Source organism: Rattus norvegicus, chromosome 8 (assembly GCF_036323735.1).
Source record: "Rattus norvegicus strain BN/NHsdMcwi chromosome 8, GRCr8, whole genome shotgun sequence".
NCBI lineage: Eukaryota > Metazoa > Chordata > Mammalia > Rodentia > Muridae > Rattus > Rattus norvegicus.
Window position 1 is genome coordinate 15,534,672 of NC_086026.1, and position 27,534 is coordinate 15,562,205.

General features: G+C 38.4%; 1 protein-coding gene and 1 pseudogene across 5 annotated transcripts in view; both read right to left on the reverse strand.

Annotated features, from left to right (window-relative positions):
• Cntn5 (contactin 5) overlaps positions 1–27,534 on the reverse strand; it is a 1,231,995-nt gene that overhangs the window by 517,248 nt on the left and 687,213 nt on the right.
• Phb1-ps18 (prohibitin 1, pseudogene 18) lies at positions 317–27,076 on the reverse strand (annotated as a pseudogene).

Consider the following 27,534-nt stretch of genomic DNA (forward strand, 5'->3'; position numbering starts at 1 on the left):
GAAAACTACTGTATATTGGACAAGTATAAATGTGCCCATTTAATTTTACTTATTGCATGTCTTGTCTTCTAAGAAACAGATCTATGGTGCAGTTAGATTTAAGCAACATGTAGTCTTTTCATGGGAAAATGTGATTCAATATTTTACCCATTTTTTGACTGAAACAGGTGATTCTTAGCTCCCAGATACAGCTTTTCGAAATATCTCAAACTTCAGATGCACGACTTCTGCAGCACATAAAAACTGTGCAGAAGTCTATCATTGTGATGAAATTATGATATTGCTATAATAGATATTTATAAGCTGTGCTTTGCAACTCATCTAAAACAGTCGCTGAGATGTGACTGAGATCATCAAATTTCCCTTCCCAAACTGTCAAAGAAACATTTCTTATTTAGAGTTAGAATGGATATTAATTCTTCATATTAAAAACATCAAATATTTTGCAGTGAAGAAACTTGGAATATTATTATACAAATGCTTCAAAGCCTATTGTGTGTGTGTGGGTGTGTGTGTGTGTGTGGGGTGTGTGTGTGGGGTGTGTGTGTGTGTGTGTGTGTGTGTGTACAATGTCATGACTAAATGATATCTTTACAAATTAAGAGAATTGATTTATGCATTTGGGCTTAACCTACTGTGAATAGAGACACATGAATCAAAATTTGTTTTTCTCCTTATATCAAAAAGCAGAGAAGCTTTGAAGTTTATGTTGCTGTTCTCCTTGACTGGGTTTCTTGTGTGCTGACCAGTTTCTGCCGTATCTCAATAAATAGGAAGGGAAAGGGAAAGGAAAATTAATTTATGATGGGTTTAAGGGCAGAAATTGTTAGCAAGATTTTCATATACCTTTGGTCAAAGCATTTACATGGCTACATTTAATACTGAAGAAAACTGGACACGGTAGAAATGGTGGTGGTTCTGCAGTGGCCACAAATTATGCCCATTGTAAAGTACTTTAATAAGTAATTAAAATAAATGTGATTTATATCAAACATGTATGTTGAATAAAGAATATAGGGTACTTATCCTTTTGACACACAGTTGAGAAAATCCATTGGCTATGAGTAGTGAGGTATGATACATACATTTGATTTTCTACCTCTATCTATCTGCTCTTGTTACCTCTGTGTATCTCTCTGTCCCAGAAAGAGACAGTGTGTGAGTTTGTGTGTGTGTGTGTGTGTGTGTGTGTGTGTGTGTGAACGTGCATGCATGTGTGTGAGGTGCATGAGCATATATGTGCTTGGATGTTGAGGTCTGAGGATGATATTTGAAATCTTCCACCATCACTCTCTACTGTAAATATTGAGGTCTTGATCTTTCTCTGAACATGTAGCTCTCCACTTCAGCTAGTCTGGCAGGTTTGCTAGCTCCAGGAATTCTCTCTTTCTGCCTCCTAAGTAATAGGATGACAGGAGGGCTGCCAAACACATCCATTACATGATGTCTAGGGATCCAAATTCTGGGCCTCATGTTTGCATGGAAATTGTTTTCCTCAATAAACTGAAACTAATATCTACAAATCATCATTTCTATTCTTCTGAAGTTGCTTATTAGATTTTATCAGAACTAATCTCAGACTAGGTGCATCCACAAAAAGAAACATGAAATATATTTTAAAATGGTGATGTTCAGTAAGTGGCAAATTAGGTGCTTCTCTTGAGTCATTTAATAACCAGCTATTATAATCACTTTCTGTGTAGTTTCTGCACATTTACAAAAACTGGAGAAAGCCACTAGGACTTTTAAAAGAGAATCATCTACTCCCTAAGTACATTGTAACATGATATTAGATAATATCTTATTCAGTAAGCATTTCATTAGAGATCAGAAATGGTAGAGTGCCATCCATTCTATTTCTCTTCATCATGGCAATATTTCATGTGCAAAGTAAATGCACAGTATTGAGTAGTAGTTTTATATCTTAGTAACAATTATGAAAGAAAGAAAAGAAGATAAGAAAAGAGATGGAGACAATCATTCTATTTCTAGTAACATAAATAAAAATGAAACGTTCAGAAATAAACTAATGAGGTAGGTGAAATATCTATGTTCTGAAAACTATCAAAGATACTGGTGAAAGTATTAGAAAGAAACACACTAGAAACAGTCCTGTACCATGGTCTAGAAGACTTAAAGTAGTTAAAATATTTGTATTACCCAAAGCAATATAAAATGATCTCCAAATACTATGAAAAACCCAGTGATTTTTTTCTAAAACAGTAAAAGGTACAGAAATCCACATAGAACCATGAACAACTGTGAGTGGAAAGACCACTCCTGAGAAGAACAAAGCTTGAATAAGCAAGATGTTGAACTACATTACAAAGCTTTGATAACCCATGTCTCCTGAGACCCAAATAAAAATGAGTCAAATGGAGTTATAGGTTAGACTGCAGAAATAATCTAAAGCTATAAGTCATCAACAAAGGATTCAGGAGGACAGACAGACAGAGTACAGTCATTAGGCAACAGTGTTAGAAGGAAAGGACATCCTTACATAGGGAACGCACATGGTAGACATATTTCTAATCAAGGAATACAGAGCATATTTACATCATGAATCTGTGAAACTACTAGCCGAATGCACAAAGACAAACTCCAGATATCACATTAGGCAAATACTTACGAATAAATGATATAAAGAATACATACATATAGGGAATCTTTTGAGCTGAAACTCAAGTGTTTCCAAGTGATATTGGCCATTACTGATGACATTTTATGATCAATTGTAGTGCTGGAAGTCCAGTCAGGTCATTGTACACAATGGTCACATGCTCTATCCCAGGTGCACGCCTCTGTCACCTATACTTGATTCAAAGGAGCTGCAGCTCTTAGCCTCCACAGATCCTTCTCGTGTCTTCTCATGGTGCTTTTCTGATCATTGTTTTAACCTCTCACAATGAAGGGACCCACCGTTCTTCCAGTGCAAAACATCCTTGGCTGATTTCCTTTTCTGATGAGTCACAGAGGCAGGGTCCTTACATTCTTGAGTGTCCCCTGGCCCTAACGTGGTGCCAGGATGTTTGATGAATGTTTACTAATGAAATGAAATGGCCTACGATATAAATGGAAGATTAACTCAGGTTAACACAATAAGAACAGCGCAAGTTGAAACTGGGCGATGTTGGTCCCTTTTCATACCTGCAGTATTAAAAAGAGATTGTCCCTCACTTTTTTTTTAACTTTGTGACAGATTTTTTTTCTTTTCTCCATCTTTATTAATACACCAAGTTCTGTCAAGCAGTAGAATCAGTAGAAGATGCTCTAAAATGAAGGCTGCTGCTCCGGACAGCTCTGCAAGTTACTACTCTACAGTCTGGGAGTTCTCCTACTTCTCATGCCGAGATAAAGACCACGGCATCAGTTAACAACGGCAACACACCATTGTAGATGCTCTACATGAAAAATGGATATCACATCTTTTATAAAAGAACAAATAATAAGCTTACATCAGAAATATTTATTGATGTTTCTGAGGTTAAAGAAGTAGAAAGGCTCTTTACACAATCCTCATGGGAGCTCCAGGAGCAATTAGAAAGTTGCAACTTTTCCTTAATTTTGTGCTACTACTGTGTAATTAAAACATTTAAAAGGTCGGGCAAGGGGATGCCCAACAATATATTTCCACTGGGGAACCATTTCAAACCAACAAAACACATTTTACATCTGCCAATATAAACACTTAATGGGAGAAATTTGCTGAAGTGCTGAGCCAGGTTTACAAGCGGGTTTTTTTCCCTCGTTCTCACCTACTCTGTATAGGATCAATGATGGCAATCTATCAAGTACCTGGAAAGATTGATCTGTGTAATTGTGAAATTGAATAGTAAGGGAAATGAAGTATGGACAGCTAAATAAAGAGCGGCCTCCCTTGAAGTTAGGAACTAAGGTCTTAAACAGCGTTTTAACACTGACAGGTCAGTCACCTGCTTTCATTTTCCCCATGTTCTTTAGTGATTAAAGTCTTGGCCTTTCTCCATGTAGGGTTAGTATCTTTTTAAATTGTACATGTTAAGGGACTAAAGGAAACACCATCCCTATGGCTTGCTTCCTCCCAAGGACTTTGTGATGGCTATTCTTAGTTGTCAATTTGACTATATCTGGAACTAATTAAAATTCAAAAATGGAGGACACACCAGTAAGGGATTTTTGCTTAATTTGAAGTAGTAATGTCCACTTTTAATCCATATATTTGACGTAAGAAAAGGCATGTCTTAAATACAGATCTTGAGTTGGGAAAAGGTATCTTTAATCGGGCCACATTTTCTGCTGGGACCCTATATATAAAGGCATAGAAGACGGAAGCTCTTGCTTTTTTTGTCTGTTTGCTCTTACCTTGCTAACAAGTTCATTCCTTTGCTGGTAAGAACTTCTTTGGGATTCTAGCATATACTGAAGATCAGCCAAAACATATAGCCTCATGGACTGAGCAACCAGCTACTGAATTCTTGGACTTTTCATTCATAATTAGTCATTGTTGGGTTAGCTGGACCATAGATGGTAAGTCATTTTCAGAGAAAGAGAGAAAGAGAGAGAGAGAGGGAGAGAGAGAGAGAGAGAGAGAGAGAGAGAGAGAGAGAGAGAGAGATTCATTCTATAAGTTTTGCTACTCTAGACAACCCTGACTAATAGAGATTTTGGATTTTTGGTACAGGGTGGTTGTTCTAGAGCAAAGGAAGTATTATAAGGAAATCTTTTTTTAAAAAGAGATCTGAAGTGATTTTGCCCCTAATTTCTTCATGTTAAGCCAACCATTAAATTTCACAGTGATTTCTGGGATGAGGCAGAAGGAAGGCGTCTTCCGGAATGATAGAGGCGGTGGCCTGGTTGGCCTCACTGAGGGAGCTAGAGGAGCACCGACAGCCCTGCTGGCAGGTAGGTGATGTTCTAGAGTGGGAGAGTTGGTAAGCAATGTCCTCAGCAGCTTCCAGCTTTCGCAGTTCCATCAGGCCATCACCTGCTTGGCCAGCAATTTGGCAATCAGCTCAGCTGCCTTGGATTCACCCTCAGCAGAGATGATGGCTGTTTTCTTCTACTGCTCAGCCTTTTCCACCACAAATCTGGCTCTCTCTGCCTCCTGCTGAGCCACCTGTTTGCCTTCTTCCACCTCTGTGAACCCCTTCCTGAAGGTTCAGATGTGTCAGGGACACGTCATCCAGGATGAGCCCGAATGTTGCTGCTTGCTCTGTGAGGTCATGGGTCACCTGCCTAGAGACCAGCTCTCGCTGAGTAATCAATTCTCCAGCATCGAATCGAGCCACCACCGACTTGAGGATCTCTGTGGTGATAGATGGCAGCACCCGCTCATCATAGTCCTCTCCAATGCTGGTATAGATAGGAGGAAGTCTTCTGGCCACAGGCCGGAAAAGGATGTGTAGTGTGATGTTGACATTCTGCCAGTCTTTGCTACCAGTGATGGCCAGTACATTCTGTGGTTGAGAACAGCAGTCAAAGATAATTGGCTTCTGTACTCAAGGGATGAAAAAGCAAGTCCCTTCCTCTACCACAATGTCCTATACACCACAGAATCCATCAAAGATGACAGTTCTGTGTCCAGCATACACGTTATATAAGGCACAGTTCACCAAGCCTCCTGCAACTGCTAACGCCAGGCTGAACTTTCCGTTGGACTCTTTGGCAGCCATGACTCCTTCTGCTGCTTCCACTCACACCTGTCTTCCCTGTGCTGACCACGTGAATTCAAGGAGAAATCTTTTAAGTACCTGGAATAGGTTTTGCAATTTGACAACACCTCCAAGTACTAAAGCTTCTCCTGGAAACCCAGAGGACTAAAATCCCATGGTGTGAATTATTTTTTTCAAAATTAAGGAGATAGATGCATTTTATTATTCTGATTCGCCAATTTTGAATGGCAATGGATTTGGCGACTCTGTATATGAAACTTTTGATAATTAGTGGGAAAATAGGGAAAACAATGCTGTTTGGTTGCTCTTAGAATATCTATATAAATTGATAAGGAATAGGAGTAAGCTTTGTGATTAAGTTAAACAACTTATAACATTTCAAATATGGTTATAGGCAGCAGTGGATTTAATGATTAAATTTGAGACTCAAGATCCACATAAACAGAATAAAAGTTTCTAAGTATGACCTGAAAGAGAATCTTCTCTCCAGCTGCCACAGAGCTTAAGTTTCAGAAAATCAAACGGAAGCCCTCATTATAAGGTTGTCTGAATTACAGTAAAAATTCATGTCCCAACCTTGGAGGGTGCTGGTGGTTAAAGTACAGGCATTAATTGGTAGAGAATGGTATCCTGTAACTTGGGATGGGAATGTACGTGAGGATCCCATTGAAGCTGAGAACTTTAAACCCTCAGATTCTCAAGGGATCATCTCACCTGAGGAAGTAGTCTCTCCACCCTCAGCAAAAGATGTCCTCACCCCCTCACCCATGAAATACTGTCTTTTTCACCTTTGACTGGAAAAATCAATTTTTCATTATCTGCTAAATCAGCAGTCACTTTCTTTGAAGGAAAAGCCAGGCAAGATAATACTGATGTCCCCCAGGGCCCATTAATACTTGCCTCTAGCTCTATAACCAGACTTCAGGCAAAACAGGCTCCTCAATGCTAGGTAGCAAGTGTAGTCCACCAAGAGGAAAGCTACATTATTAAGAGCTTAATGACCTTGCTAGTTAACTCAAGCAGATGTACGGGGAATGTGTATGGGAATGGACTTTAAGGCTGTGGCATAATGGTGGAAGGAACACAATACTGGCTCCTGCTCGGTTTATTGATATGGGTCTTCAGAGTAGAGATTCCAGGTTTCACACAAAAGCTTATACAGATACGAAGGGTGCCAAAAATTTGTTTGTGTGGTTGGCTCAAGCTTTTGTCAAAGGATGGCCTACTGAAAAGGAATCTGGGATGCCTGATTGGCTTAGTGCCGATGAGGGGATTTTGAGGCTCAGGGAAATGGCAATGCTTGAGTGGATAAGTGTGACACATAATCCTCAACAATGGGAAGCCTCAGAAGACATGACCTTCACAAATCCTATGAGATGAAAAATGGTGAGAAGGGCACCAACACATTAGAGGAATTTTGTTGATACCCCTTTTCCAGTGCCAGGTCTTAGGGTTAGAGATGCCACTACTCAGTTGGATGAATTGAATGCAGTGGGCTTAATTGGGCCCTAAGGTAGCAGGGGCCAGGTTATAGCACTGGAATAGCAAGGGAATTCTTATTGTAATGGGTTGAATAAAGAAAGTACTGTTTACAGTGGCCTAATCTGTAAGGGTTAGAACAGGCTGACTGTGTTTTCCAAACATGAGGCAGTTTTCAGACCTAGAACTTCTTGAAGGAAGAAGGGACAGGCAGATTCCTCTGAGGGAGGACCGTAACAAAATACCTACAAGTTTAACTAGTAGCCTGTCTCCATCTCTTCCCCAGACAGACATACAAATTTGTACAAGGGTGCACTGGTGGAAAGGCATCAGTCTGCCTTCACAGGGTCTATTGCATATAGGTTCTGAATTGACATTGATTCTTGGAGACTTCAAAAACCACAGTGGCCCTCCCCATTTAAGGTAGGGACTTATAAAGGCCAAGTGATTAATGGGTTATTGACTGAAGTCTGACACACAGTAGGTCCAGTGGGTCTTTGGACTCATCCTGTGCTTATTTCCCTAGACCCGTAGTGTATAATTGGGACAGATATACTTAGAAGTTGGTAGAATTCTCACATTGGTCCCCTGACCTATGGAGTAAGGGTTATCAGGTTTGACAAGGCTAAATGGAAGCCATTAGAGTTGCCTATGCCAACAAAAATTGTTAATTAAAAACAGTATCATATTCCTGGAGGAACTACACAAATTATTGCCACCACCAAGGACTTAACAAATATATGGGATAATGCTTGCCACCACATCTCCCTTTAACTCTCCTCTCTGGCTAGTGCAGAGGACAGATGGACCAGGGAGAATGACAAGTGACTATCAAAACTTTAACCAGTTATTGACTCTGATTGCGGCTGCTGTCCAAAATGTAATATTCTTTCTTGAGCAGAGGAATCCATCTTCTGGTATGTGGGATGCAAACATTAATTTAGCAAATGCCTTTTTCTCAGTCCCTGTCCATAAGAAAGATCAGCAGGATTTGCTTTCAGTTGACAGGGCCAACAGTCTACCCATACAGTTTTACTGTAAGGATATATTGTCTCCAGTCCTGCATCATAATTTAGAAGGGATCTTGAACATATGTCTCTTCCAGAAAATAGCACATTGCTGCACTATATTGGCTATTGTGCTGATTGAACCAAGTGAGCAGGGGCAGGAACCACTTTGAATTCATTGGTACAACCTCTATGTGCACCAGAGGATGAAAAAAAAAGAATTCAACCAAAATTCACGGACTTTCTACCTCATTGAAATTCTTAGGAATATAGTGGTTTGGGAAATGCAGAAATATTCTTTCTAAGATGAAGGATAAATTCTTGCACCTGGCCCCTTCTGCCATCAAGAAAAAAGGGGCAATGTTTAGGTTTAGTGTTTCTTTCTTGGTAGTAGAAAGGACACAGTTACAGTGCCACTTAGGTGGCAGCAGGCTGGAGTACTGGACCAGGGTTCTCCAGAAGGTAGACTATGTTTTAAATTAGCATCTAATATATAGTCTGGTTTCTCCCATAAATAGGCTTCATGGGTCCAGGAAATCAAGAGGTGGTAAACGGAATACTGACTCATTAGGAGAATTTGTGCTTCCTGTCCCTGCAACCTTAAGTTCTGTTGGCTTAGAAGTTTTAGTTCTGGAATGGGGAGCTATGATCCACTCCCCTGTTTCCCCCACTCCATCCCTACCATCACACCAGATCCCTGTGGTCCCTTTGGACTTCTAATGCCCTTAAACCACCAGCTGAATAAAGGAATAGCAGAGTTAGGTGGGGCGACTAATCCTTATTACCATGGAAAAACTGGACTGCTTCTCCACAATGGAGGTAAGAAAGATTTTGTCTGCAATGCAAGGGATCATGTACGGCATCTCTTCCTGCTACTGTACTGTGATTAAAGTTATTGAGAAACTGCAGCAGCCCAATCCAAGCAGGATGACAAAAGGCACAGGCCTGTCAGGAAGGAAGGTATAAAGCGCTCCTCCAGGAGAAGAGCCAAGACCTCCTGAGGTTCTCACCAAGGGTATGGAAAAAGTGTGTAGTAGAGAAGGTAAATGCTAGCTAGAGTCACATGACCAACTACACAGATGTGGATTATCATCGACATGACTATTTCTGTTGATTTTGTTAATGTATCCGTACAGACATTTGTGTTTTCTCCATTTCTTTATCATATGATGTAGCATCCATTAAGAGATTATCGATGGTTATTATATTTAAGTTTGAGATACTAAAACAATGTTCCTCAAGGAACATTGATGCCTACTCTACATTTATAATGCATTTGTTATTGTGGTCAATTATCCCTTCAAAGGACAGTTTTATTATGTTAGGCTTAATTATGATCTGGTTAAGTCTATAATGTATTTTCAATTGACTGTAGGATAGTCATGTTTAGGCGTTATGATGACATGGTTATTGTTTTACGTGGAAAACAATCACAACATAGGAGATATGGCATTTCAAGTGGACAAGGTATAGATTTGCGGTGGCTATTCCTGGCTGTTAATTTGACTACATCTGGAATTAACTACAATCCAAAAATGAATAATACACCAGTGTGGGATTTCTGTTCAATTTCAAGTAGAAATATCTACTTCTAATCAAGATCTTTGAGGTAGGAAAACACATGCCTACAATTCAGATCTTGATGTGAGAAGATGCTGGAAGCCTATGTAACTATATGAAAGAATAAAGCTTTTGCTTTGGCCTGCTGGCTCTTGCCTTGCTAACATGTTTGTTCCATTACTAGCATTAATGTAAGTTCCATTACTAGCATTAAATATATATATATATATATATATAGTATGATGAGAGAGAGAGATTTTATAAGTTGTACTACTGTAGAGAATCCTGACTAATAAAGATTTTGATTTAGTTGTTTGTGCCTGCCACAGGGTTATAATCTTTCAATTTCAATACTATGTCAATTTAGAAGACTCTCTTTCCTTTGAAAGATCTCTTGACTGCAGAATTGATTACTGGTTCACTTGATTTGAATGGAAACCAGGTGAATAGTGATGCTGTACAGATGTCTTCTTCAACCAGAAGGCCCTTATTTGGAATGACTGTGTCTCTCCAATCTGTGGACTGCCCTCCCTCTTTTAGCCCTTCCATCTCAGTTAATATATATCGGTCCCTGCTAAAATTTGTGTACATTCTTCATATAAGTTTATTTGTATAGAAGAGACACAGATTGAGAGAAGTCAAATGCTGGAAGACACACAGTTTTTATGGTACAGAAAATCAATATAAAGTTAATTTTACTGATGGAGGTTTCCTTTCATGAAATCACAGCTGAATGAAAAAGCAACATCATACTTCCTAATAACATTAGTCAGCCTGTACAGCAGCAGCACAAATCTAGAAAATGGTTCTGCCATGTAATTAGACTAGAAAGACACATGAAAAGATGCCATATTGTCTCAGTGTGTACTGAACCAGGTATGGACCTGCTAATGTCAAGCCTAAGGTATGCCTTCCTGACCTGACTTCTTTCTCCACACCACTCAGTCTCTCTGCATTTCTCTTTTCCCAGTACAAGGATGTCCCCATCCTCCCCTTCCAAGTAACTCACAGCTCTTTGACCCTCAGCTCTCAATGCTCATTTTACATGTGTGAAGTTTTACACACATGGAAACTGACATATGGCAATGGAGACTGTGAGTTTCAGTGAGGCAGAAGCATGCCTTAAGATTCTGGTGACTTCCACTCACAAGCACAGGGCAGAAAGAGTAGTCGGCATATCCTCAATACACCCACCTTTCTAAAAATGTGCCAGAGACACACACACTGCCTTCATATAACTGTGCATGGTATCATCAACAAATACACATCAGTCAGAACAACAGTTTCTGGACCACCATCGCCTGCATTTCTCCCTGTGGCACAGTTGCTGACCTGTTATAGATTCTTACTCAATGCACCAATATTGCATTCTATTCTCATGAACTGTTCTGAAGAAACATGAATTAGACTCATGGTTTGAAACAAAATTAAGAATTTTTATAGCTATAAAGGGCTCAAGAAAAAATTTTCCCTGCTTTTGATTCACAACCTTTTTTAATGGTCACAATCAAACTTAAGTTAACAGATACCCCAAAATATTAATTGATTTCATAAAACTAAACACAGTTTAGTTATTAGAGAAATATCTGTTGTTTTCCTTAACCATTTCATACTTATTGTGCCATTAGAGATAAGTTTCCATGGTAAGCCAACACAATCCAGTATAACTCACATTGTGAAACCTCTCTAGTATTTACAAAGCAGGTGAACAATTGTAATGATTAAAATAATTTTGTATTTTATATTAGAAAGCTTACACTCTAGTAATTTGGAGTAATTTAACCAAAGCTATACCCTCACCCAACGCCAAGCATGTGCTTGGATTCATCACTGTGTCATCAACACAGTTCTTTGAAGGCAGCTAAAATGCTACACATGGTGTCCTGTTTAACAATAAGCCTATTGTTATTTAATTGTCCATAACGTTTAGTAATTATATTTTCTCTTATAGATCACAATCTTCTCTAAAGAAAATATTCTTTCCCTTACTTGTTGTTAATCATGAAATTTAACTACTTTTCTCCTAACGAATAAATACTTTAAACTTCTTGGCATGTTTTTGCAAAGTATCCAATAGGATGTAAAATACCTAATTTCATACAACCACACAGCAGCAAGAGATGATAGATAAATGCAATGAAAAGAATGTACTTAACCTGCCTTAAGGTAGATAAAACTTTTAGGGTTCTCATTTAATGAAACTTCCTAAGTTGAGTAAAACAAGAAGAAGGAAGCTTTTGAAGGGCTTATGTTTAAGCTGTGAATTAACTGCATGCAGAAAATCTTCTGATGGGTGAGGTTTAGGGCAAACTTATCTCCCAGTGGCCAAGTTCACTAAATAGGCAATAAGCTACTCCCATACTAAATAAGAACAAGAATATCTGGTCACTTATATGATGAGGTAAAGACTCTCTGACACAAATAACATCTTGACTTGGATTTCCTAAAATGAATTCAGGCAAAACTTGGATAGCATCTGTGCATTTACATGTGTTTCAGTGCCCTGTGTTATGTTTATAATATACCAAATGGCTTATCAGTGTGAGGAGGGGGCCATTGTAGTGAGAGTTTGGTTTCTTTAAAAAATAAAAACACAGAAATAGACTGGGGATGTGTTTTCATTTTAATCCCCGTGTGGGATATGGGACGGTTTCAGATTGTCCAAAGAATCCCTATCATTTGCCCAGTGATATAACAGGGGAATTATTTTCTAGCTGCAGATATTTTCTAGGATTGTGTGAAGTTTGGAATTCTGGGGACTTTTTAGAGTGTACACAAATGTTAGAGCCCTGCGATTGGTTGGTTGGCTACTGAAAGGTTGTTGGTTGGTTATTATTGGTTGTTGTTGGTAATGGTTTATTAAGTAGGGGTGTGCCAAGAAGAAACAAGAAGAACAACTTAGATATCCTAACAGGGAAGATCAAACAAGGCCCAAGGAACTTGATGCTTCAAATCAGCAGGAAGTAGTCTAATGATAATGCCACCCCCTTTCCCATCTATCTTTTTTTCTCTCCTATCTAATGAAAGGTTGGAAGAAAAGGGTGTCTTAGGGTTTTCATTGCTGTGAACAGATACCATGACCACGATAACTCTTATAAAAACATCATTTAATAGGGGTTAGCTTACAGGTTCAGAGTTCAGTCCATTATCATCAAGCCAGGAAGCATGCCAGTGTCCATGCAGGAATGATGCTGTCAATGGAGCTGAGAGTTCTGTATCTTGTTCCAAAGGGGATGAGAAAACTAAATCTTGCAGGCAGCTAGGAGAAGGGTCTTAAAGCCTACCCCCACAGCTGATGCATTTCTACCAAGGTCACACATACTTTTAAAAGGCCACACCTCCTAGTAGTGCCACTTCCTGAGCCAAGCATATTAAAACCATCACAAATGGTGAAAAAAAAGATCCCAAAATGTAGCCAAAAGTCCAGCTACAGTCCTTGAACAAGACACCCTTAGAAATACAAGACAGAATTCAAGGACATGGCTATCAGACGAAAGCACTTGCTGCACAGCTCATAACCTCATTTGGGGTTCCCTAGTAACCATATAAAAGTTGGACATGTTGCTGTGTATCTGTGATTTGAGCATTCCTACAATGAGATGGGAGGTAGAAACAAGAGACTGTCCTGGCAACTAGTGGGCCACCCATCTATAGGACTCAAGCGGGAGCAAATAACATAAGATAGAAGCAGAGAAATGACTCCTAAGAGTTGTCTTCTGACATTTCCATAACCACCATTACACCATTACACACACCATTAAGTATGTGAACCATCACATGCAAAAACACATACCCCAATAAACACAAAAACAAATTTGAAAAATGCAAACGACAAAAGAGAATAACTTCTTCTGAAATTAAACAAGCACAGTACTGTGGCTCTTCAGCCAGAAGACACTTTTCTCTGACCATTTGATACTAAATTACAACATACTACAATTATTAGATTCTGTGAGGTTTTTGATACATACAAAACTATATTTATTTAAATTTTTGATTTGTATTCAACAAACTGAGTTTCACTGTGATATTTTTATAAATATTTCATCATGCTTTTTCCATATTTGGCTATATTGTGCCTACTTTCTTTCTTCTCTGTAATTGTATTCAAATCAGAATCACAGTAATTCGAAACATATTACACGTTATCATCATATTAATGGTCTTATTGAATCTTAGCCAATTTAGCATGGATGAGCTTGATCAGTTATTTGAAGACATTAAGTACATAGACCAAGCACAAGAAGAAATTCCCTTCAGGACCAGGGTGTCCTGTGCATTTCCACTGGGAGGTTTGTAGACATCAGACTCAGGATGCAATTTCAGTTTCACTGACCAGCTTTCATATTCACACCAAATCAGTTTCTCTTTCTTCCTAATTTCCTGCATGCCTGCTGTTTCTTTTTGAGAACTTTAAAATGTTCTACATGTATTTCTCCAAACTTACCTATTGCTATTTTAGTAAAATATAAACCAATTCAAACCCCTGCAGAAGAAAGCGACGAGTAAACTGCAGTGAGACGTCACATGGATTCTAAGCAATAATGCGCTGTTGGAATTCCAAAGACTGAGAATGGCTTGGGATAAAAATGTTCATTTTTACAATATGGACTTTAAGCTGAATTAAATAAGTGGGTAGAAAATGAGCAGGTAAAAATCTTAAGAAGACACTGTAGGTAGACAAAAAACAGAGGCAGAAGCACCTTGTGTCTAACGAGGCAGTTACAATGTTCACTTCATATGAGCTTTGAGTTTCCTTAGAGGTCAGTCCGGGTAAATTACGTATTATTAATAGTACCCACTCCTATTTATAAGGTTAAAAAATTAAAGTGGGGTATGACAGCATATACCTGTAATCCTAGCACTATTTTAAAAAAAGCACAAAGATCTCAAGTTTGACCCCAATCTGGGCTACAGAGCGAGATCCTGTTGAAGAAGAGAAAAAGAAGAAAAGGGGGCAGGGTGGGACTGGGTGGTGGGAGAAACTCAATGGTAACCCTGCTACCACGTGAAGTTACTTCAGATGATACAGGCGGTGCACTGAGTGTGGCGTCGGCTGGTACAGGTGCTAAGCTGCACGGTGTCTGATGAGACACAGGTTGTACATTGTGTGAATAGCTGCTGAGGACCAGGTAGAGGCTGAACTCTAGCTTGGGTCTACTCACAGGTCAGAACTAATCTACACAGCTCTCTTTAGGATTTAGAGGGAGGCCTGGTGCAGACACAGTCTCCACCTTTTGTCTTTTACTTCACAAAATTAACACCCCCTTCCTACTTTTTTCATTTGATTATTTTTGAGTCAGAAATAAATCATATTTCTCTTAGGGAGTACTAGCATTGTGATAATATTTAAGCCTTAATCTATATGCTTTTTGCTCTTTGTTCTAAATTAAATATAGTATATTGACAAAACGAGAGAGTTCATTTTCTGCAACAGTTCTGGCATAGACTTCAAGTCCAGACACACTAAATTTTCTTATGTTTCCATTTCCCATTACTTCTGCTCCTCCCTCCTTGTCAAAGCACATCCCAAGGATGTTCCTCCGACGTATACATTTTATTAAGACCAGGACTAAAAGGAGAGCAGATGCTGCCTCTATTCTTTCAAAAGCTCTTTTGCTTTCTGATGGTAATTATTCTCTCAAGATCTTCTCATTACGAGACATTTTGAATAAAGGTCATGGTCACGTTTAAATTACACAGTCCCTTAGGTAAGCTGAATGAATGATGTTTCAATGTTTGTGTTTCTCACCAGGAGCTAATACTTCCCTGGGATCTAGCCATGTATTTTTCTTCGAAATTGATGTATGCAAGTAAAATGGATACGTTTCAACAAGACACTCTGAGTTTAATAAAAAATAAGAGTAATTAAAAATCTTAAACAAGCCTACACTGGCTAAAGAGGGCCTAGGGCTCAACTTCAGGCAGTAGGGAGCGCTGTTATGCAGCCCCACAAGAAAACTTGGCTCCCACCCGCACACCAGTCAATTTCCATCTTCCTTAATAATTAGATATATGCTCAAGTCAAATGGAATCCTAAAGTCTTCTGGGGAGACGTGTTTTATTTATTTGTTCATCCAAAATGAATGGGTATTTTAATATTTATATCTTCCAATCTATATTTCCCTGATCTTTGTTTAAGATTCTGTAAATGCAAATCTGGAGGTGTAAATAATTTCCCCAAGAGAAAAATCTGTTTTGATGTGGAACTTCATACTTTTCACTTTTTTCTTCCTTGTTCATCAAAAAACGAAATCTAGCTTTTACATATGTATGTGTAATAATATGTAATTTATACACTGTGTTATACTGTATATGGATACATGTTCATACATTTTATGCATATCTATGTATATGTTCACACACAAATATATAATATATTTACTGGCATATATATATAATATATAGTATATATATAATATATATATATAATCCTGGGTTCTGTGAGTTTCAATACTATCCTGAGTTATGTATTACACAAGATTTCTGGAGCTTTTGAATTTGGGGTGATTTATGGGAACTTCTAAATGTAATGTCTTGAAAGTAAATGCTTGGTACTCTATAGAGGAACGATAGAGCAATGTGTAAGTATGGTCAGAGAAAGATGTATGGGGATGAGTATAAAGAGTGAAATCTAAATCAACATGAGCAGCACAGAGAGGAGGCAATAAAACAAGGGAAACTGGGTGAACCCAGGAGACTAGAAGCCTTCATCTTTTCAGCTTTTATAATAGCTGACCTTGTAAGCCAACCCATTGCCTGCACATAGAAACATGAGCACAAGACATTACTAACTCCCAAACGTGTGTCAAATCCTATAGGGGAGCAATGATTCTAATCATTTGCTCATGACAGAGGTGTAGGTTGGGCACCTTTGATGTCTATTTTAAGCAAAGCTACACACATTTTAAAATTTATATTTCTTCGTCATGGCTACAAACACTGTATTGTCCATGACATACAGGCCACATTCTTTCCCTGAAATGTTCAAGTTCCATGACCCTTTGTTGTCTCTCCAGTTTAATTTCTCATTTCCCACTTGTTAGCTATGTATATTTTCCATACAATGTGTTACACACACACACACACACACACACACACACACACACACGAATGCATGCATACACACAGCATATTTATGATTATTTTCCTTATGCTCTTTCTCTACAAATGACATTTTATATTGTGAATACAGCCATGACTTTCTCACCCAGCCATTTTGGTTACACTGGGATGAATTGTGGATCAGTTTGGCCAGGAAGTCTTTGGATCATCTGCATTACACATCTAGCCCTGTAAAAGTATCACAGAGGACAGATAACGAACCACACATATTTGTTTTCTTCGAGTTCTACTGTTCCAAGGTCAGGGTATGGCACACTTGCTTTCCTCTGAGACCTCTCGCCTTAGCGTGACGATGATCAACCAGTACCGTGTGTACACACACACTTTTTCCTTTTGGCTTATGTGACTTTCATCAGTTGGTGTTCACATATGGTTTTCTTAGGAGCCTACCATCTAACCTGATTAGGACCTCAGTTATATATAACCTAGCTAAACTTTACCGTTAAATTTCATCACATTCGGTGGTACTAGACTTAGAATTTCAAAAGATAAATTTGTGGTGGGGATGCATAGGAGACCTATAACACAAGTACATCCATTTCCAGAACCAAAGGAGCCTCAGTTCTCTCTGCAAATTCTGTCCTAAACTGAAACTGATTTTGGCTCCCTACTTTCTATCATATTCTATGCCCTATATTTTCTAATTAAACTTTAGTCATTTTAAATTTAGTTTTATGTGCTATTTTCTGAAATACATTTGAAGGCAAGAACTAAAACATTAGTGTATTTCATTATGCTCTGCCATAGTTTCAGAGATTTTAAAATATACAAATACAGTACTTAGTAATTAAAATACATCATTGTCTTGAGACATTTTGACTTTATGGATGTTAAAACGTGAGAAAGGTTCACCTTGCAAGGAAATACAGTACTAGATTTGCTATTCTAGCCACAAGATCAAGATGAGTGAAATTTTATTAGGAATTTAGGAAGTTATTTTGAATCCAAAGATCCCTGTAACATTTTTGCAAAGTGAAATTTGGGGTTATAGCAGATAAAAGCAGAGTGAGTCATGTTACACAGAAATATAATGTACACAGCTACTTGGAAGGATCCTAACTCAAGTACTCAGATTACTATTTCAGAACTTATTTCTCTGTATAATACAGACAAGGAATATAGTACTTATGATGGTGAATATCACACCATAATAAAATCAAGTTGTCAATTGACAGGATCTAGAAACAGCTAGCAGACAAGTCGCTGGGCATTTATATGACAAATTGTCTGGAGTGGGTTAATTAAGCTGGGAAGAGCCATTTTAAATGCATGTAATCATACTCTATGCCATGGGTTCTTGACTTAATATAAAAGCAAACATGAGCTGAGGACCAACATTCATTTCTGTTTCATGACTGTAGGTGTCATGTGACCAGCTGCTTCCAACTCCTGTTTCCATAATTGTCTGTCATGATTGGCTGTACCCTTAAACACTGAGGCAAAGGTATCCCTCCCTTATTTAAGTTATATTTGTTATCTTATTATAGCAAAGAGTACTTAATGCAGTCTGTATATAGCAACCCATTTTAAACTCTAAAATAAACACTTCATACATGGTATCCCCACTTCACTGCTCAAAAGTAAGATGCATTCCATGGCTCCACGGCTGTGATGTCCATGTTCTCTCTTACCAGTCTAACCTTTGTACTCCACTTTGGATTGAAATTATTTATAAACTGGAATGTAACTTGAAGGTTGCAGAAGGCCAGACTCTATAAATGGGGTCTCTAGTCATGCCTATAGAGTTGATTGAGCAGATGGTAAGGAGTCCAAAGTCAAAGCTGAACTTCAGTTGGGCTTTGATTGGTTCTGCATGCTATGCATACATGAATGTGTGCATGTATGTGTACTATAGGATAGTTCAAAGAATCTATTTTTGTAACAATAAAATGTGGGCATATAAAATGCATAGAGTCTTTTGCAACTTGATATGTGAGTCGTATCTGAGGATTAGTATGTTCGCTCTGCTTCAAGTTTGGACTATTATTTTCATATAATATTGAAATTGTCATATATACTTTAGCAGACAGACTGCAAAAAATTTTAACTTCCTACTACTGATTCATTTGTTTATTGTAGAAGGTGCTGGAAATAATTGTAGAAGATATACTATATGTTATAAGTAATTAAGACACGACTACTGAATTCTTGAAATACAACCTTTGAAATATAACTTACATTTTTCAGGTCTATCTTTATGATTAGCCAGGTGTTGTAGTGCACATCTATAATCCCAGCATGTCAGAGGCAGAAACAAGTGAACAAGTGTAAATCTGTGAGGTCAAGGACAGCCTGATATATATATATATATATATATATATATATATGAAGTCTAATCAGAAGTACATAGTGAGATCTTGTATTACACACACACACTCTCTCTCTCTCTCACACACACACACACACACACACACACACACACACACACACACAGATAGGTCTCAGTGAATTGCATAGACAAGGAAGTCAGAATGCTGCTAAATACCATGATGTTGCATCTTCCTGACAATGTTTTCCAACTTCAAAAATTACAATTTCAAATGCATGACTAATTGGTATAGCATTTTGAGCAACAAGCAAATAAATTTGTCCCTGCTAGATCTTGGGTAAGACAAAGGGGTGTCTTACATAAACTGAATAAATGCATAGTTGATGCATCCATGTGATGTAGTTATTTTTAAATGCTATGTTGGTCTGGATTTTGATGGCTTGGCTTGAGGTTAGCAGCTATGGTTTTTCTTGAGCAGCTGTTTAAGTCTGTGCCTTGACTCTCTTCACTAATTCATATCCTCAGAGCCTCAACTCACAGTTCTTCTTGCCCCATCTGGGTAGACCCAGCATGGTTAGGAACATCTACTAGACCCCAGGGCCTACCAACATTCTACAAACCAGTCAACCCATAGGAGCCTCCAAAGAAGGTCAGTTAGTCTTACCTCCCCAGCTATACAAGAAGTTGTGCCTAGGAAGTAGCTTGCTGATGCCCTGTGTTCAGAGTCAACCACTCTTCTTCCTTGCCCGTCTGCTGTATTTATTCAAAACTACCTTAGAACCTTGCATCTACCCAATGTCAATGTATTTATTATTAGAAAAAGGTCTTAAGCTTTATTTCAAGAGCAAACAGCATTTTCAGGTAGCAAAAAAAAAAAAAAATAAGAGAAAGAAAAGGATAAAACCTCAGAAGCTATAAAGCTAACAGAAGCAAAGAGCAAAGTCATAGCCTAAAGCTGAGGAAATGGGGAAATACCAGGCCAACACAACAGCCACATGTGACCTGAAGGGCTAATAGGCAGAAGTATTGAAATAAATTATGTACATGCAAAATTGTTCAAGATACCAGTTTTTGAATTGTCAACACATGCACAATGGTAGCCTTGTGACATGATGTGCATGTTAATTAGCTTAAATGGGGGTGTCTGTAAATGTTGTATGTGTATAAACATCAGGGCTTCCGTCTTAAATATATGTAATTTTTATTAGTTGATAAGTAACTAGTAAAGATTAGTTAAATAGTTAATTAGTAAAGATGAGGTCAGCAGAAACTATTTTAGTAGGTTTCCTGTTTAAATTAGATATACTACACACATAATTTAAACATCTAATTATTTTTCAATAGTATAAATGGTTTTGTTATAAAATATGTATGCATATTTATTTGTGGTGTGTGTGGTGTTTGTATGTGTGTTACTCTTCTCTGGGTTTATGTGTGTCACCCGTGTCTTGAAACCCATGGAGACTATAGGGACTTTATTCGCTGGCACAAAAGTCAGAGGTAGTTGTGAGCCCTGAGATGGTCCTGTGAAGCAACCCTGGGTCCTGGGCAAGGACAGCAAGTTGTCTTAACTAATGAGCCATCTCTTTATTTCATGTTTTAGTGTTTCTACAAGCACTGCTGTCGCCTAGGCCGGCCTCAGACTCACTGTATCGTCAATGTCTTTGGCTCTTGTCTTCAACTCCCAAGTGCTGGGAACACAGGCATATAACCAGAATGTTGTACTCAATATATTTGTTTGTACTCTGTGTTGATGAATGCCTAAAAGTCTTCCTACACATCAAGACAAATTTTTTAGTTGATAAATATACTCTGCATGGTTCAGTATTTCTAAGACCTACAACATTCTTGGGAAATTTTAGTCAAATTTAACAAGAATGTACTAACATTCTACTTCAGTTGAACAAAGTGACCATGGATTATACCTTGTGGAGAGGACTTATTTGGAATATTAATTTGTACTACTGATGAAGCATAGAATTCAGTATTCAATAAGTGAGAAACAGCTGAATTCCAGCAAGGCAATATGGCACTGACTACTTCAGGATTTTTTGCAAGGAGATGAATTCAAAGGGCAATTTTGGGCCTAGTATATGCCAATATGTAGTTAATAAGAATGCAGTCTCTGTGAGGACAGGATGTAGAACAATGACAGGTACATGGGAAGTATTAGTAGAATTCTACAGAATGAACAATCAGACTTGACTATGAAAAGTGAATCCTCTTCATGGCCATGCAATGGCTTAGACAGTATTTGAGAAACCACAGTAGACATACTTGGATATTTTAAGCTGAAGGCAGGACAGTGGGATTGTCTCTTCCCAGGTGGAATCAGGCAACCCATCACTGTCATAAACCTCATGTGACAGAGGTGTGTCCTCTGGGTGGAGACCACTTGAAGCTGCTAAACACAGAATATACAATGAGTGTTTCATGCCGGAATGATGTTGAGGCACACCAGGGACTCAGTGGCATGGTCTGTGAAACCAGTGCTTTGGACATCTTGTGTCTTTGAAAACACACTGTGCAGAAATATCTCCATTGTATCTCTGCTTAGGAAAGAGGTTGCTGAAACAAAGAGTTGGGTAAAGTGGACTTACTCAATGCTATAGCTGCAGTCTTCTTTTCTATGTCCCTATAGCCTCAAAATTACCTTTCCATATTTCTTCAGTGGGGTTCCAACACACATATAAGACCTCCTCCTAGTTCTTTCTGAGAGAAATCATACCAATGCTTTGCCTGGACAAAGCAGTAGGAAGATACAAAAAGAAGCCCCAAGTAGGCTGGCCACAAGACAGTTAGCAATACCCATGGAAAACTTCACCATTAGCTGTGGTTTTGCTTATGCCTGATTCTCCCAATCAAGCATGTCAATAAATTGGCAAAGTTTTAAATGTTTCACAGCTAGTCACTGGATGTATAAAAGGTGCTTCTGCACAATGAGTCTTTCTAGAAGCCTAATGGTCTTTCTCCTTGGTCTAATTGAAATCCATCTAGAGTGTTTTCCTCACATCATGTGTGTTTCCAACTTAGCTTTGCATCATATCACTTATAGCATCTCTGTGTCTTGCAGTGCCTTTTCAGCCTTTCCAAAACAGATTATACCCATATTCATGATTCAAGCCAGTCCCATGCATGCCAGCTTGTCATTCAGCTGGAGGTTGAAAGGATCTCTGTCTTTGTATGTAACTCAGGTTAATTTTGAACCTGTATCTGTTGTGCAGTTCTTACGTGAATGTCACAATACTATATGTGACCTTTGATGGTGAATTTCATTTTGGTATACAGATCATTTGTCCCTTTGGTACTGCAGTGAAGAAATATGCATCATACCTGAAGTTGAGGTGAAAGGAAATCATGATTAATGTCAACCATCAATTTCAACCCCAGGTTCCTCTTGCCATAGTACTGTACATTTCCTTCCTTGGCTTTCTGCTGCTGTAATTGCTTCTCTGTACTAAGTTTTTATTATCCTTTGTTGAGTTAATATTATTTCTGGTAAGTCACTATCGCCCTTCTGCCTTGAAGGATGCTTGCTGACTCAAAACAAGGATCTATAGGCTGAAGTGGAAGTCTACTTTGTGATGACATCAACAACAATTCTACCCATCTTGTGAACAAGAGGTAGGAACCTGGATTCGGAGAGTCTGTGGGATTCCTCTTTACCTTGAGCCTTTCCACAGTAAAGTAAAAGTTGCATCACACCCTTGAATTACAGTTGTGTTTTGACATTCCATTCAATCGTGACATATCATTACTTAATCACCCACTTATTTACTTAAATGACTTATGTTTTGAGAACATATCATTTCCTATTACTGAAGAAAAAATTATGATTAACTACTAATAATAAGCTCATTTGTTAAAAGAAAAGAGGTAACATCAAATAAAACTCAAAACCTTAAACCATTAACACAAACTATATGTTGAATGAATGATCAATCAGATGTCAGTTAGTAGCAGGTTACTAACAGGTTTGAAGACAAGGAAAACATTAGTGAGATTTGGGTGGCATTTCCATTACGTAGAAAGGATAACAAGGTTAAGAAAGTGAGAAAGGCAGAGACTTGATAGCTTGTGTGTGTGTGTGTGTGTGTGTGTGTGTGTGTGTGTGTGTGTGTGTGTGTGCGTGCTTGTGTATGTGTGTGTTTAAGTACATGTGCACACACAAAGGACCACTTGCATCTCTGGGTGTTTGCCACTCAGGTGTCATTCACACTACTTTGAGACAGGGTCTCCTATTAACTTGGAGCTCACCAAGTGGGAGTCACTAGCTGACCAGTTGGCCCTGAAGTCTACCTCTCTCTGTCTTTCAAAAACTGGAATTATAAGCATATACCAACACACCTGGCTTTTTCATGCAGGTTCTTCGGGGTGTCAAAGACAGGTCCCCATGTTTGTGCATATGGTACTTCAATGGCTGGGAAGTCTTCTTAGACTAGAATGTATATGAGATAGGATTGTTATTTAGGAAGTGAACATAGAAATAGAGAAATACAGGATTTTCTGTTTGCAGACTTAGCCAGTCAATTGAAAGAGAAACTTTTTATATGTAAAATATAACTCTGAGACTTAGATTCCTCAGCAGCTGCCTTGTCTTCTGAAGAAAGTATAGTCTTCTGCTGGGAGTGTAAGTCACATCTAGAGGGATCCAGTAACCATTGGTTATACATTATTGTATAGAATTGGCAGTTTGTGAGAATGTACCAGAAGGCAGAATCAGTGGTGTCCTTATCTTATGGGTCTGCATTTGTGGAAACAATCTAGATCCTGGCCACCTAGATCTGGCAGCTTGAAGGAGGATATATACAAACACTGATTGAAAAACAGCATCTAGCAGTCTGCACTGCACTCACTCTCCTTTGGGTACTGGAGGCCTCTCTCAAGTTCCCCTGGCAGAGTTTGAATTTTCCTCTTTATAGACCCATAGAGTAGTTTACGCCAGATGTGCAACCTTCTATCAGTGTTTTCTACAAAGGTACAAGGGTCCTATCTCTACAAAGCAAGGGAGATTCTAGGGAGCTGGGGAACAGGGGAGTGTCATACATTGACTTTCCCTGAGTTATTCTGGTTTCACACATTAGCTCCTGCCAATGTGTTAACATTGCCCTGCTGAAGACAAGAGTGGTTAAGACCTAGAATGTAGTCTTGGGACAGCAAGATGACGCAGTAGGTAAACTGTTGGCAGCCTAAGTCTGATGACCTGAGTCTGTTCCACACAACTTCAAGTAAAAAGGAAAGTGCAAAAGCAAGTCCTAAAGTTGTCCTCCCACTTTGGCACATACATGCATCCCTACAGTCACACACACACACACACACACACACACACACACACACACACACACACACAAATACAAATACTTTATTTTAAGGCTCATACTCTCCTTTAGCTAGAAGCTTATATTTGCTCCAGATTATAACATCGAAATGCCCGGTAATCCACATCCTTCACTTAGATTCTTACTGTTTAGATATTTATATATTTATTTATTTTATTTTCCAAGAATAGGTTCTCATTTTGCCAACCTGGATCTTGCTATAAAGAGCAGAATTTGAACTTGCAATGATTCTCCTGCCTCTGCATAAGCCACCACACTCAGCTATCCTCTACTGGTGAATCTGTTCCAGCTCCTTCCTGATCACTGTTCCTATTACTACTACTACTGTTATTATTATTATTATTATTATTATTATTATTATTATTACTACTACTACTATTACTACTACTACTACTACTACTACTACTACTACTACTACTACTATTACTACTTGAAAGGAGCAAGGTTTCCCTATCTAACACTGGCTGGCCTGGAATATTCCATGTCGACCAGAATTTCTCTGAACTGTTTTTATTTTGTTTCTCTCTGTCCTCTTCTGACTGATGTAGACTTTGGTGGATGACATTTCAATACCTTAGGTTCATCTTTCAGTTTCTTTACACTAAACATTTACCTCAGCAGTAAACCAGCACCTACTCTTATCTCAGCCCATCACTGCCATCTCTGACTTCCTTTTTAAGGTAAACAGTACACTTCTCCCTCAGGTTATGGTCTAGAAAGCTCAAACCACCATGTTTGACCTCTTAGCAACTCCGTCACTGTGAAGTGGCCACTGAAGGAGACACAGTCTCCTTGGCAACAAGGGAAAAATCCACTTCTTTTTAAACATCAGCTGCTTCTTACAAGGTAGACTTTGACAAATTTGGCTGTGTCACCTGAAGCATAGTTATGTCTTATAATTAGTAACTGCTGGTCATAAAATGTCCTTTTATTTCTGATTTGATGACCATCTTGAATTTAATTAATTCAATTTAATTATTTTAACTAGTTCATTTAATTAATCTGGATTTACTAAAGTTGTCGTATTTAGGGTTGAGTGTCAAAGCCTTGGGTAAACCTAGTTCCTAAATGATATTTAAGAAACACTGCCCATTTGATATATATATACTAGTGAAATGTACATCTAAATGAAAACATATTAGTGTGGAGAGGGTGATGTATGTGTACATCCCAGATGCTGGGAGCCAGGCCAAAGTGGCTGTACATAGTGTGACTCTTTCTCCGAACACCTTCCCCTCAAGAGGTCTATTTTGAGAGTGAAATAAGTAAAAGGTTCTATTCTTGGGAAGCAGCAGGAAAGTGCATTAAAATAGCAGGGAATTGACTTGCTGATGTTTTCTCTTCATGGGAACTTTCTTGGGTTTTGTGCAGGCATATTGATTTTCTTAACATTCCCCTTAATGTATTTGTATGCTATTAAAATGTTGCTACAACAGGTAGAAGGTGCTAGTGAGGCGGCTCAGCATTAAGACAACTTGTCATTTCTGAACAGGCACTGGGTGGCTCCCAGCATCTACACTGGACTAACAACTGATTATAATTCCAGTTCTAGGTGATCTGTCACTGAGTTCTGGCCTCCACACACATGGTGCACAGATATGAATGCCAGTAAAACTCCAACACATAAAATAAAGAACAAAATAAATCTTAAAAAAATGTAAACTGTTTTGTGCAAGCCATGAACACCAAAATCACAATCTGTTCAGCTAAACAAAAAAGTACTTTTAATTCTTTGTCAGTCAACTCTAAAACCCTCTTCTATCCATAACATTGTCCTCTCCTTAAGCTTTTTCATCTGTTTCAATAATACTAATAAAATATTCAGAGCTCTTGTCTTCAAAGATAGAATTCATAGCATTTAGTTTAAAAGTACATATTTGCATTACTAAAAAGAAAACCATGATGTTGAACATTGTTACGAGAGGGAATGCATTCTGGAAATATAAGGCACCCACACTGCTCCTATCTTGCAAAACAAAACAGTGCATACACACATGCCCATCATATTATTCGCCACTCCCAGCATGGGCTAATAAACTGTGACTATGAATGTGAGATGCTAACATCTCTTTGGATTTTTCTTTAAAATTATTTGAAGTTAAGAAAGCAAAGATGGCTGTTTTTAAATGAACGGTTTAACATGAGCATGCAGAGAGAGCAACCATTAAGGGATTGCTCTGTTTTCTGCTAGTTGGAAAACTGTTTGTCTCTTTGTGAGTTATCAAGCTCCCTTTGCTTCTAGCACTGAAGGTAGGCATTCTCTGAAACAACGGATGATAAAATATGAGGTCAATCTAATACTAATATTGCTCACAGATTTGAAGGGAAAAACTTTTCATAAAACAGAGCATGAAGTCCACTTTTGTAATCCCAGAAGTGGGCAAAGTGGAAGAATGATGTTCAAGACCTTTCACGACAATGCAAACTAGAAAAACAAAGCAAAACAACCCCTATCCCAACATTGTAACATTTGCCTAGAATGCACAAGCCCCTGTGTTCTACAGCCAGTACTGGGGATAAGAAGAAATATTTTTTAATTCTTATACCATTCATATATCATTATGATTTATAATACTGCATATTATATATTCATTTTTCTTTATACATATATGCATGCATATATATATATATATATATATAATGTCTTGCTATTATCTGTTACTCTCACACCAATAACAGGTACAGACTCACATTAGATTTCTTCTTAAAGCATCTTGAGTATTCTTCCTACCAATGCCTCAGGACTGTTGACAAGAAAGAACATCCTGTCTACTTACCTCAGAGTATATACATGTGGCTATCAGACACCCTGAGAGCAGTGTGTGTCACTGTGAAAGGTGTGATGTGTGGTCAACAGCCTTCCCAAGAGGAAAGAATATGTCAACTCAGGAATTCCATGATGGCTCCTGCCTTCAGACGATCAATGGGACTGAAAGTACCTCTGCCTTGTCTAGTTGGAAAGCAGGCATCATTTCAGAAGGCATAGCCATCAAGTGTCTGTGGCTTGTACACTGTAGAACTCACCCAAATTCACTCAAATTCAACTACTCAAAAGGGCAGAAGAGAGGGTTCATGTGGTGACCTCAAAGGGCCACACTAGAGAA